Here is a 12,631-nt window from a genome sequence, read left to right on the forward strand (position 1 = left end):
CTATTTCCAAAAACGCTTCCTCGCCCAAGCAGAAACCCTCTACCTGTTAAGCAATAACTCCCCATTCCCTCCTCCTGGCTCGAGTCTATTTGCTGTTTCTACAGTTGCCTATGCTACATATTGCATGTAAACGGAGTCATGCAGTGTTTATCCTTTTGTGTTTGTTCTTCTCACTTAACGTAATGTTTTCGATATCCATCCATGTTGTAGGATATTTTAGAACTTCATTCCTTTTGTGGCTGAATAATATTGCATTGAATTGCATACACCACATTTTGTTTATCTGTTCATCAGTTGATGGACACTTGGCTTATTTCCGTTTTTTCCATATTGTGAATAACGCTGCAATGAACATTGGAGTATGTTTAAGTTCCTGTTTTCATTTCTTTCAGTTGTATACCTGAGAGCAGAATTGTGGGATTACATGAAAGTGCTATGTTTAGAATTTTGAGGAACCGCCGAACTGTTTTCCGCAGTAACGGCACCGTTTTACATTCCCACCATCAATGTGCACGGGTTCCAATTTCTCCACATCTTCACCAACATTTGTTATTGTCTGTCTTTATGATTATAGTTACCTTCATGCACGTGAGGTGGTTTCTTATTGTAGTTTTGATTTCTTTAATGACTAATGATGTTGATTATCCTTTCATGTGCTCTTTGGCGGATTGTAGATCTTCTTAGGAGAAATGTCTATTTAAATCTTTTGCCCATTTTTAGTTGGGTTGTTTGTCTTTTTGTCATTGAGTGGTAGGAGTTCTTTATGTATTCTGGATATTAATCCCTTGTCAGACATACAATTTGCAGATATTTTCCCCCGTTCTCACATTGTCGTTTCACTCTCTTGATAGCGTCCTTTGATGCACAAAAGTTTTGCCTCAAAGATTAAGGATCTCAAGATCCTTAATTTAATCACATCTGCAAAGTCTGTCCCTTTTGCCACGTAAGGCAATGTATTCACAGGGTCTGAGGCTAGGAGGTGGACATCTTTGGGGGAGCCAATATTCCGTCTACCACGATTCATTTCAGAGTGTCTACAAAGTCAGAAATCGTGAATGTATTTGTGCAAAAAGATGTAAGCAAGCAACTTTGAAAGAAAGCAACCTGCCTCGTGTGCAGCTGTCATTTAGGGCTTCTGCCCTGAATCCCCCTTTCACCCTGTGCTGGGTTACTTAACTTCTCTGGGCTACTGAACTTCTCTGTTGATTCTTCAGATGAGACCAATTGTCCTTCCTCTTTTCCTCCTGTGGGTCTTAAGGGTGAGCAATGAATAGACCTGGTTGGGGCTGTTTTGTCATCTGCATGAACAGAAGTCCCAAATATAAAAGTTACTTTAAGGAACATCAGGAAAACTGGAGCACAGTGAGTGCATAAATGCAAGCCAACAAATAAGGTTTATGTTGGGATCTGTATCAGAAGGAAAAGTAACAGACCTATGAAGATTAATGAGACCATGTCTCGGAAAACCTTTGAGCTCTTGGGAGGAAAAGTGCTTTGTAAATGCAAGCATTTCTACGCCCCTCCTCACCTTTTTTTCCCCACCGGCAGCTGCGGTGCTTTTTATTCCTCTTACCTATCACAGCAGCCTGTAATTATTGGAAGTAATAATTGTGCTTGTGTGGAAAGGTGGCAGAGGGCAAAGATACCTTGGTAAGAACATAGGACCAAATGCTGGATTAGCATCAGGGGAGGGTCTGACCCACAAAGTCACAGAATCTGAAAAGACAGCTCTTTTCTCATGTTCCCAAAGCCTTCAGAATAAGTGTATGTACATTAGACAGTAATTTCACTAATAGGAATCTAGCCTAAAGAAATGCTCAGAAACACAGGCTAGGATATAAACCAGAGATGTATGTTATCATTATTTGTAATTGAGAAAGACTGGAAACAACCTAAATGTTGCTTCCAACAGTTGTAAATAGGTAAGTGACGTCATGAAGCACCATGTAGTATTATGCAGCCGTTCCACACATGGATGAATAAGTTTTAACGATGTTAGGAAAGGAGTCTGATCAAGTGTAACAGAAAAAAGCAAGACTGATTTCAATATGAACTGTGTTCTCAGCAACATAAGGTACTGATAGGTAGGAAAAAGGAAAACAGAAAACAAGGAATGCACTAAATGTTACCACCTGTTGTTTCTGCTTGGTGGAATTCTGGTTGTGAGTCCAGTGACCCAGGGAGGCTGGGTTCTTTTGCTTTTACTGGGTTGCCATTTCCTGGGGGTGATGCTAACATGTTGGGTGGTTTTTTGATATTTGCCTTGCTTTGAGGAAGGATCCGAGAACTGAAGTATTAAAGCAAAATTTAGGAGAAAAACATAGCTAATGAGTGCTGAGATTTACCGCTATAGGTGTTGTTTTTGAAATTTCCTTTAAAAGTGGTGAGAATGGAAATGAAGATAACAAAACATAGTTTCTCTGCCTCCTTGCTGTAAATTTAGCTATTTCCGATAAGTTAAACAAAACATCTTTGACGGGCCTTGTGCTAACGCTGTATTCAGCAGAACCTCCTCAGTCATTTCCATACCGTATGGGCGAAATTGTGTCCCCCCCCTCCTCCAAATTCATGTACTGAAGCCCTAACCCCCAGAACTTCAGAATGTGACTGTATTTGGAGATAGGGCCTTTAAAGAGGTAATTTAGGCAAAATTGGGAAATATGGATGGGCCCTAATTCAATACAACTGGTGTCCTTATAAGAAGAGGAGATTAGGACTCAGACACCTATAGATTGAATGTTTGTGTCCCCCCAAAATTCATATGCTAAATCCTAGCCCCCAATGAGATGGTATTTGGAGGTGGGGTCTTTGGGGGTGATTAGGTCATGAGGGTGGAGCCCTCATGAATGGATTAGTGCCCTTATAAAAGAGACCCCAAAGAGCTCCATCACCCCTTCTACCATGTGAGGACACAGAAGGGAAACAGCTATCTATGAACCAGGAAGTGGGCCGCACCAGACACCAAATCTATCCTCATCTTGATCTTGGACTTCCAGCCTCTAGAATTGTGAACAATGCATTTCTGCTATTTACAAGCCACCTAGTTTGTGGTATTTTGTTACAGCAGCCCAAACAGACTAAGACAGACTCATACAGATGGAAGACGATGTGAGGACACAGAGAGAAGGCAGCTGTCTACAAGCCAAGGAGAGAGGCCTCTGCAGTAACTGACCCTGCCCACACCTTGAACTTGGACTTCCATCCTCCAAAACTGTGAGAAAATACATTTCTATTGTTTAAGCCCCTCAGTCTGTGGTATATTGTTATGGCAGCTCTAGCAGACGAATACACGTACATATATATTTAAATGTGTTTATGTCAAGTGTTGAGGATCCCAAACACCTCAAGACAGCAATAATTACGGAGCAATTAGCGTTAGGAAGATGGGTGTGTGCTGGGGTGGTGCATGGAAATGAGTATGTGCTTAAAGCTTGTATTGGGTTGGCCAAAATTTCATCTTTAACATCTTACAGAAAAACCCAAACAAACTTTGTGGCCAACCCAATACTTAGTAATGAAGGAAGAAGGTGCTGATTTTTTTAAAACTGGAACTCAAAGTAAGTTGCCCTCCTCAAAGTTGGGACCAGAGAAGGGAACCCTGTTTCATTCTCTTTCTGTTGGTGTGAATGTCACTAGGGCAGGACCCCCTAACCAGGAGGAGCCTTGGCCGTACCTAACCCAGAACATCTGACCCAGGTTGCATAGCTGAGGTTAGAGTTCTTCCCAACTCAGAAAGGGCCCTGAGGGGCTTCCCTGGTGGCTCAGTGGTTAAGAACTTGCCTGCCAATGCAGGGGACACGGGTTCGAGCCCTGGTCCGGGAAGATCCCACGTGCCACGGAGCAACTAAGCCCGTGAGCCACAACTACTGAGCCTGTGCTCTAGAGCCCGCGAGCCACAGCTACTGACTAGAGCCCGTGTTCCGCAACGAGAAGCCACCTCAATGAGAAGCCCACACACCGCAACGAAGAGTAGCCCCTGCTCTCTGCAACTAGAGAAAGCCCGGCACAGCAATAAAGACCCAGCGCAGCCAAAAATAAATAAATAAGAACAAGTAAATTTAAGAAGAGGGGTGCTGAGAGGTAAGGAATACTTCAAAGGCAATGGCGATGGGTCAACTTAAATTTCACCTGGAAGGGAGGTTTAGGAAGGGGGCCACCTGCTCACTGCTCTGGGGCCTGGGCCTTCCTGCATCTAAAGCATGCATTCAGATCTGGGGATTCTGCCTCGAGATCAATCTAAGGTCGCTCACCCTCTTCCAACCGCTCAGGACTTGAGCCAAAAGGACACTTTGCATCCCGCTTGTCTGGCCCCCCCTGCTTTCCGTCCACTTCAGTGACCCAGGCCTGCCAAGCGCCGACACTGGCCCCTGGGTTCCTGACAGTCTGGGATGTGTTTCTGAGTGAGGGAGCTCTGATCTCTAAAGGGAAGCCCCACGAGTGGTTTGCACCTTTGCGCTGCCAGCCAGCTCTAACTTTGCTTCATAAATAAGAACTTCTGTATACCATGGTCCAGCCTCCGCGTTTTCCCCAGCTGCAGGCCTGGAGTTTCCACGGCTTTGGCACTGCTTCTGCTTGAGAGGTTTAATTGATAACATAATGAAGCAACTTAAATATAGCCCAGTAACTGCGTCTCTCCAACGCCAAGGAACTGCACGTCTCCTCCCCAAGCCTACCTGTGCTGGGATTGGGGCCCTGACCTGGCCTCATGGGCTGGCTGAGTCCACACTGTATCCTCCTAAGGACCAGGAAAGGGGCCACGGGTGATCCTGGCCTTTTCACATGCAGCAGGAGATCCTCTGGTATGTATTTCCTGGGGGTGTCTCCGGTCATAAAACAGCTTCCTCAGAGATGCTACGGTGATCGTCCTTGGATGATTTCACTTCTGCAGTGCCAGGCTCTGTGCTGGGAGGTGATGTTGGAATACGGTGAAAGGCCAGGACCTAGCTGCTTGTGGGCTGTAAATTCAGCCTTTAATTTTAAACATTAGTGTTTTACTGTAAAATGTGTATTCTCATAGCATATGACATAGTCTCTGTTGGCAGGTAGTACAGTATGTTAAAAAAAAAAAAAAGCTTAGGCTCTGGAACCAGACCGCTTGAGTCTAAATCCTCCCCCAGCCAGTTAGAAGCTGTGTGAGCTTAGGTTTGTTCCTTAACATCTCTGGTCACTAGTTTCCCTGTTTGTAAAATGGGGGAGATAATGTCAGACCTACCTTAAAGACTGTTGTGAAGGGTTATGTGAGTTTTAAACAAGGAAAGCACTTAGATCAGTGCTGGGCATAGAGAAAGCATTCAATAAATAATAATAAGTTCTTTTTTATTGTGGTAAAATGTACATAACAGAAAAGGTACTATTTTAATCATTTCTAAGTGCACAGTTCAGTGACCCTCAGGGCATTCACATTGTGCAGCCGTCACCACCCCCCACCTCCAGAGCGCCTTCGTCTTGCAAAACTGAAACTCTACGCCCATTAAGCAGTAACTCCCCACCCCCCCCACCCCCGCTCCCAGCCCCTGGCAATCACCATTCGTTCTATGAATTTGATTATTCCAGGTTCCTCATATAATTGGAATCACACAGTATTGTCCTTCTGTGACTGGATTCCTTTACTTGGCATCATGACCTCAAGATTCATCCATGATGTAAACTGTGTCAGAATTTCTTTCCTTTTTAAGGCTGAATAATGTCACTTGTATGTCTACACCACGTTCTGTTTATTCATTCGTCTATAAATGGACATATGAGTTGTTTCCACGGTTCAGCTACTGTGAATAATGCTGCCATGAACTTGGGTATACAAATAGCTGTTCGGGTCCCTGCTTTCACTTCTTTTGGGTACATACCCAGAAGTGGAATTGCTGGATTCTATGGTAATCCTATGCTTAATTGTTTTAGGACCAATCCTACCGTTTTTCACAGCGGCTGCACCATCATTCTCATGGTTTTAAACGCTATCTACAGGCTGATGAATTCCAGCTTTATATCTATAACTTCATACTTTTCCTGAGCCGCAGGTAGACTACACAATTGCCCACTTGGTCTTTTCCATTAGACGTCTCACAGGCATCTCGAGATGAAACGAGTCCCAAATTGCACTTCTTACCCCATCCTACTCTTCCTCATTTTGGTAAATGACACTAATTAAAAATCTGGCTGCTCAAAATGGAAACCTTTAAGCGGGACCCACTACATGATTTGCCAGACCTGGTGCTAAATGAAGATGGGGCGACCCAGGCAGGAACAGGGAAGCCAAGTGCCCCTTATCACAGTTCTGTGCCCCAGCCCCCAGTGGACCGGCCGCCCTGTGGGTATTGCAGCCTCCGTGCTGGGATGTGCCCAGTACCTGGAACCATGGTGGCCGAGAGCCACCCTGAGGTCCCCGCCAACCCTGGATGGGGACGGCTGTTGGCACTGACCACACCCCCATGAAGCTGGCCGTGAATCCCTCAATGCATCCTTTAAAAAAAAAAAAAATCTTTATTGGAGTATAATCGCTTTACAATGGTGTGTTAGTTTCTGCTTTACGTTTCTGCTTTACAACAAAGTGAATCAGCCATATGCATACATATATCCCCATATCTCCTCCCTCCTGCATCTCCCTCCCACCCTCCCTATCCCACCCCTCTAGGTGGTCACAAAGCACCGAGCTGATCTCCCTGTGCTATGCGGGTTGTTGTTTCTTAAACGTAACTTGGTGATATTTTATTTATTGATTGATTTTTATAAATTTCTTTATTTTATTTATTTATTTTTGGCTGCATTGGGTCTTCGTTGCTGCACGCGGGCTTTCTCTAGTTGCGGTGAGCGGGGGCTACTCTTCATTGTGGTGCGTGGGCTTCTCATTTCGGAGGCTTCTCTTGTTGCGGAGCACGGGCTCTAGGCGCGCGGGCTCAGTAGTTGTGGTGCACGGGCTTAGTTGCTCCGCGGCATGTGAGATCTTCGCAGACCAGGGCTCGAACCCGTGTCCCCTGCATTGGCAGGTGGATTCTTTACCACTTCGCCACCGAGGAAGTCCCTGTGCCACATCTTCTTTATCCATTCATCTGTTGATGGACACTTAGGTTGCTTTCATGTCCTGGCTATTGTAAATAGAGCTGCAATGAACATTTTGGTACATGACTCTTTTTGCATTATGATTTTCTCAGGGTATATGCCCAGTAGAGGAATTGCTGGGCCGTATGGTGGTTCTATTTTTAGTTTTCTGAGGAACCTCCATACGGTTCTCCATAGTGGCTGCACCAATTTACATTCCCACCAACAGTGCAAGGGGGCTCCCTTTTCTCCACACCCTCTCCAGCATTTACTGCTTGTAGATTTTTTGATGATGGCCATTCTGACTGGTGTGAGGTGCTACCTCACTTCAATGAATTCTTGATTCCTCTTTTCTCCTCACCCTCCAAGTTCACTTTGTCAGCAAGAGCTATGAGTTCCACCTCTAAAATCAGTCTCAGCTCTTTACTTCTCTATCTCTCCTTCCATGATGACTGCCCAAGCCGCCATCCCCTCTCTACTATTAAAAATCACCCACCTGGTCTCCTTCATTCACCCTTGCCCCTCCTCCCACATTCCACACGAGAGCCAGAGTAACTGTTTCCAAAAATAAACGAGTCCGTGTTTACTGCACGGTTTTAAAACATTCGTGGGCTCCCCACCAAGGCACACAAAGGCGGGTGGTTTCATAGCCCTGCCCTCTCTTCTTTTCTTCTCCAGGTGTGGCGTCCTGCTTTCTACACCGTGAAGATGCCAAGCCTGTAATGGCCTGAGGGCAGGGTTTCTCCACCCGGCGCCTCTGACATTTTGGATAATCCTTTGCATGGGGGCTTGTCCCCTGCAGGGTAGCTCAGCAGCCTCCCTGACTGACCTCTAACCCCTAGGTGCCAGAGGCACTGCCCCTCCACCACCCTGTGGGGACAGTATGTGCCCGGACATTAGCAAATGTTCCCCAGGGGCCAGCCCCTCCCTATTCCTCAGAACCTTCCTTGGAGCCTTAGAGCACCGGCTCGCCCTCTGGCCAGACTGCAGCCTCCACACACCCTCCACCTTCACGCCTGCAGCATCTTCTCGCCCTTCGGAGAGCAGCTTAAATGTCACCTTCCCTGATCAGCCAATACCGTACAAGGTAGCCTCTCACTCCCACTCTGTTCTAAATTGCCGTCTAAATACTCACCGGTCTCTGGTATCTCTTTTGTTTAATTATTTGTTGACTTTCTGTTCCCGCCTCCAGCCCCTGCCACGATGCAGGCTCCTTGACGGGTCGTCATGTCCATCGTTTCCTTGACACCTGGAATGGAGCCTGGCACATAGTAGATGCTTAGGACATCTTTGCTGAAGGAACGCATTCACAACGCTTTGGTTTTTATTTATTTTTTTTAAATGGAAGCATATAGCTGATTTACAATGTTGTGTTAGTTTCAGGTGTACAGCAAAGTGATTCAGTTATATATACTTTCTCATGTCCTTTTCCATTATGGTTTATCACAGGATACTGAATATAGTTCCCTGTGCTGTACAGTAGGGCCTTATTGTTTACCTGTTTTATATATAGTAGTGTATATTTGCTAATCCCAAACTCCTGACTTATCCTCCCCCCCTTTCCCCTTTGGTAACCGTAAGTTTGTTCTCTATGTCTGTGAGTCTGTTTTTGTTTTGTAAGTAAGTTCATTTGTCTCATATTTTAGATTCCACATATAAGTGGTATCATATGATATTTGTCTTTCTCTGACTTACTTCACTTAGTATGAGCATCTCTAGGTCCACCTATGGTGCTGCAAATGGCAGTATTTCATTCTTTTTACGGCTGAGTAATATTCCATTGTATACATGTGCCACATCTTCTTTATCCATTCATCTGTCAGTGGACATTTAGGTTGCTTCCATGCCCTGGCTATTGTAAACAGTGCTGCTACGAACATTGGGGTGCATGTATCTTTCTGAATTAGAGTTTTGTCTGGATATATGCCCAGGAGTGAGATAGCTGGATCGTATGGCAACTCTGTTTTTAGTTTTTTAAGGAACCTCCATACTGTTCTCCGTAGTGGCTGCACCAATTTACATTCCCACCAACAGTGCAGGAGGGTTCCCTTTTCTCCACACCCTCTCCAGCATTTATTATTTTTAATGATGGCCATTCTGACCAGTGTGAAGTGATACCTCATTGTAGTTTTGATTTGCGTTTCTCTAATAACTAGCAATATTGAGCATCTTTTCATGTGCCTATTGGCCATCTGTATGTCTTCTTTGGAGAAATGTCTACTTAGGTCTTCTGCCCATTTTTCGATTGTGTTGTTTGTGTTTTTCTTATTGAGTTGTATGAGCTGTTTGTATATTTTGGAAATTAAGCCCTCATGAATTCACAACACTTTGAAACCCGCGTTTGTTTCTGTGTACTTGTCAGGCTGTTTTCATTTCTTTCCAGTTCTTTCTCTTCTTTCCTTTTTACAGCCTCTACTTTCCCTTTAGGGTCCCCATTTCTGCTCTATTGTCTTTTTTTCCTTCTCTTCATCATAGCACAGGTGATACTTCCCACATTAATCTGATTCAACATCTTTCATAACAGAAACACAGGCTAGTCAAACACGACACAGATAAAGTCTCAGTCAAGCAACAGGATCTCGTGGTCAATGTCATTGGACTTCACACAGCAGGAGGGTCTCCTGGGCACGGAAGGTCCCAGGAGTTGCCTGAAACTAGAGAGGACGGCCCTGGGGGGAGTCCCGGGGACCTCTTGCTCAGTCTCTTGTCCTTCCTTCACCCTGAGTGTTGACTTCATTCTTCCCTCTTGTTACAGCCCAGATCCCTGTGAGGGAACGAGACTTTGTTGAGTGTCTCCATGTGCCAGGCACCTCTGGGTGATGAGGATACAGTGAAGAACACAACAGACACAATTCTTTTTTTTAAAAAAATTATTTATTTATTTATTTTTGGCTGCATGGGGTCTTCGTTGCTGCCCGCGGGCTTTCTCTAGTTGCAGTGAGCAGGGGCTACTCTTCATTGCAGTGTGCGGGCTTCTCACTGCGGTGGCTTCTCTTTGTTGCGGAGCACGGGCTCTGGGCATGTGGGCTTCAGGAGTTGTGGCACGTGGGCTCAGTAGTTGTGACTCGTAGGCTCTAGAGCACAGGCTCAGTAGTTGTGGCGCATGGGCTTAGTTGCTCCGCGGCATGTGGGATCTTCCCCGATCAGGGCTCGAACCCGTGTCCCCTGCGATGGCAGGTGGCTTCTTAACCACTGTGCCACCAGGGAAGTCCCAACAGACACAATTCTGATGTCATGGAACTAACATTCTCTGACACTGCACTTGCTATATGTTTATTACTAAATGCCTGTCAAGAACCGGGCTCTAACCTTATACCAAGGATACAGTGGGCAAAACACACAAACATAATTGCATATGGTGATAGGTTAATTCATTTAGTCAATAGTCTGCATTTCTGTATGAACCTACAGCAGGAGGGACTTGATTTGGTTTGAGAAACTGGGGAAATTTTTTTTTTAATGTGATTTAAGTGAACCTTATTTTTTACAACAGTTTGAGGTTTGCAGAGAGATCGTGAATATAGTTCAGAGAGTTCCCATCTATCCCAAACCCGTTTTCTCCTATTATGAACATCTTATATTACTGTAGCACATTTGTCACCAGCAATGAGCGTATATTGATACGTTATTATTAACGGAAGTCCATACTTTTTTCGGATTTCCTTAGTTTGTACCTGATGTTCCTTTTAGTTCTAGGAGCCCAGATTGTAATCGTCATGTCTACTTAGGCTCCTCTTGGCTATGACAGTGTCTTGGATTTTTATTGTTTTTGATGACCTTGACAGTTTTGAGGACAACTAGTTAGGTATATTGTAGGCTGCACCTGTATTGGAGTTTTCCTCATAATTAGACTGGGGTTATGGTTTCTGGGAGGAAGACCACAGAGATAAAGTGCCATTTTCATCATGTCATATCAAGGGTACATCCTGTCCACATGACATCACTGTTGATGTTGACCTTGACCATCTGGCTGACATAGTTTTCATCAGGTTTCTCCAATGTGAAGGTCTTTCCCTCTCCCTTTACATACTGTAAAGCAGCTACACTTTGGCGGTGGGGGGTGTTGGTATGCTCCACCTCCTTGACAATGTGTTCTGTTTTTCATAGCTTTACTGAGGTACAGTTTACATGCCACAGAATTCACCCATTTTAAGTGAACAGTTTGATGCGTTTTAGTAAATTGATATAGTTGTGCCTGAGGAAAATGGTCTTGGAGCTGACAGCCAAAGGATGAGGAGGATTTAAATAGGCAAAGGCAGGGAAGGACCGTTCTAAGCAGAGGTCACAGCATGCGCTAGCCCCTCAGGGGAGGAACGTGGGTGAGTCCTGAATCACCTAGAAAAGGTAGACTGTGTCACGCTCCTTCACTGAATAGGCTTCATAAATATTTTCCTCAGAACATTTAAAAGTCAACAGCATTTTATTGCCTGAGTGTGTAAATTCCAGTTCTGTGAAACACGTGTCTGTCTAGAACAACTCCATCCCTGTTGGTTTATCCAAGGTTTTTACTGTAACGATGAGTAAATATTAGGATAGTAAAATTCAGAATGGCCCCTGTGCTTACTCTTAAATCTCCCAGTTGCTGGATACCTCCTGACGTCTTAGGATCCACAACCAGAGACCGAGGCAGGTGGTATTTGAAATGTGCACAGGGTTACTGAGAAGCTGGGGTAACCAGTTATGAAGCCAAGCGCCATAAGATGGGGAGGAAAGGAAGAGAAAATATAGACTTGAAAACGTTAGTGGGATAAGGTGGATTTGGAGTACTCATGTTGGAAGGAAGGAAGATATACAGGGAAATGCAGAGATTATTAGGGATGTGTTGAGACTGACCCGGCTCCCAATTTTCCTCTTCAGTAGTCACGCATAGCTCCCATCGACAGGGTTAAGGTCCTGCGGAGGCAGACCTTTCTCGTTAATGACCCAGTGGAATAAAAGGTTCAGTGGAGCCCCCAGGTGTCCCCGGAGGGAGGGATTGGGTCTGCCCAGTGCTTAAGTTTGTTCTGCAGTTTAATATACAGTGGCCTAAAAGCAGAGGAGCCCAGTTAGGGGCAAGCAGCAAAGTGCACCAACGTTGAGAGGGTGATGAGAAGAAACACTGACAACTGAAAAAAATTAAAAGCAGAAAGTACTTGTCAGAGAATTCAGACAAATGAGGACAAAGGACAAACATGCAAAGTTGGGTGTTTACAGGTGTACTTTGGAATATTGCGGGTTTGGTCCCAGAACACTGCAATAAAGCGAATATCAATAAATTGACTTGCACACATTTTTTGGTTTCCCAGTGCATGTAAAAGTTATGTTCACACTCTACTGTAGTCTGTTAAGTGTGCTATAGCATTATGTCTAAAAAAATATTGTACATACTTTAATGAAAAAACACTTTCTTGCTGAAAGTTACTAACCATCATCTGAGCCTTCAGCAAGTTGTGGTAGTAACATCACAGATCACGGATCACAGATCAACAAGAATAATGAAAAAGTTTGAAATGTTCCAAGAATCACCAAAATGTGACTCAGAGACACAAAGTGAGCAAATGCTGTTGGGAAAATGGCACCGATAGACTTCCTTGATGCAGGGTTGCCACAGACCTTCAAT

At 44.6% G+C, this 12,631-nt stretch overlaps 1 long non-coding RNA gene across 2 annotated transcripts in view; it reads left to right on the plus strand.

Annotated features, from left to right (window-relative positions):
- The window catches only part of LOC131753659 (uncharacterized), a 71,828-nt gene that overhangs the window by 42,713 nt on the left and 16,484 nt on the right, over positions 1–12,631 (plus strand). The window lies entirely within an intron of this gene.

The sequence above is a fragment of the Kogia breviceps genome, chromosome 3, assembly GCF_026419965.1.
Source record: "Kogia breviceps isolate mKogBre1 chromosome 3, mKogBre1 haplotype 1, whole genome shotgun sequence".
Lineage (NCBI taxonomy): Eukaryota > Metazoa > Chordata > Mammalia > Artiodactyla > Physeteridae > Kogia > Kogia breviceps.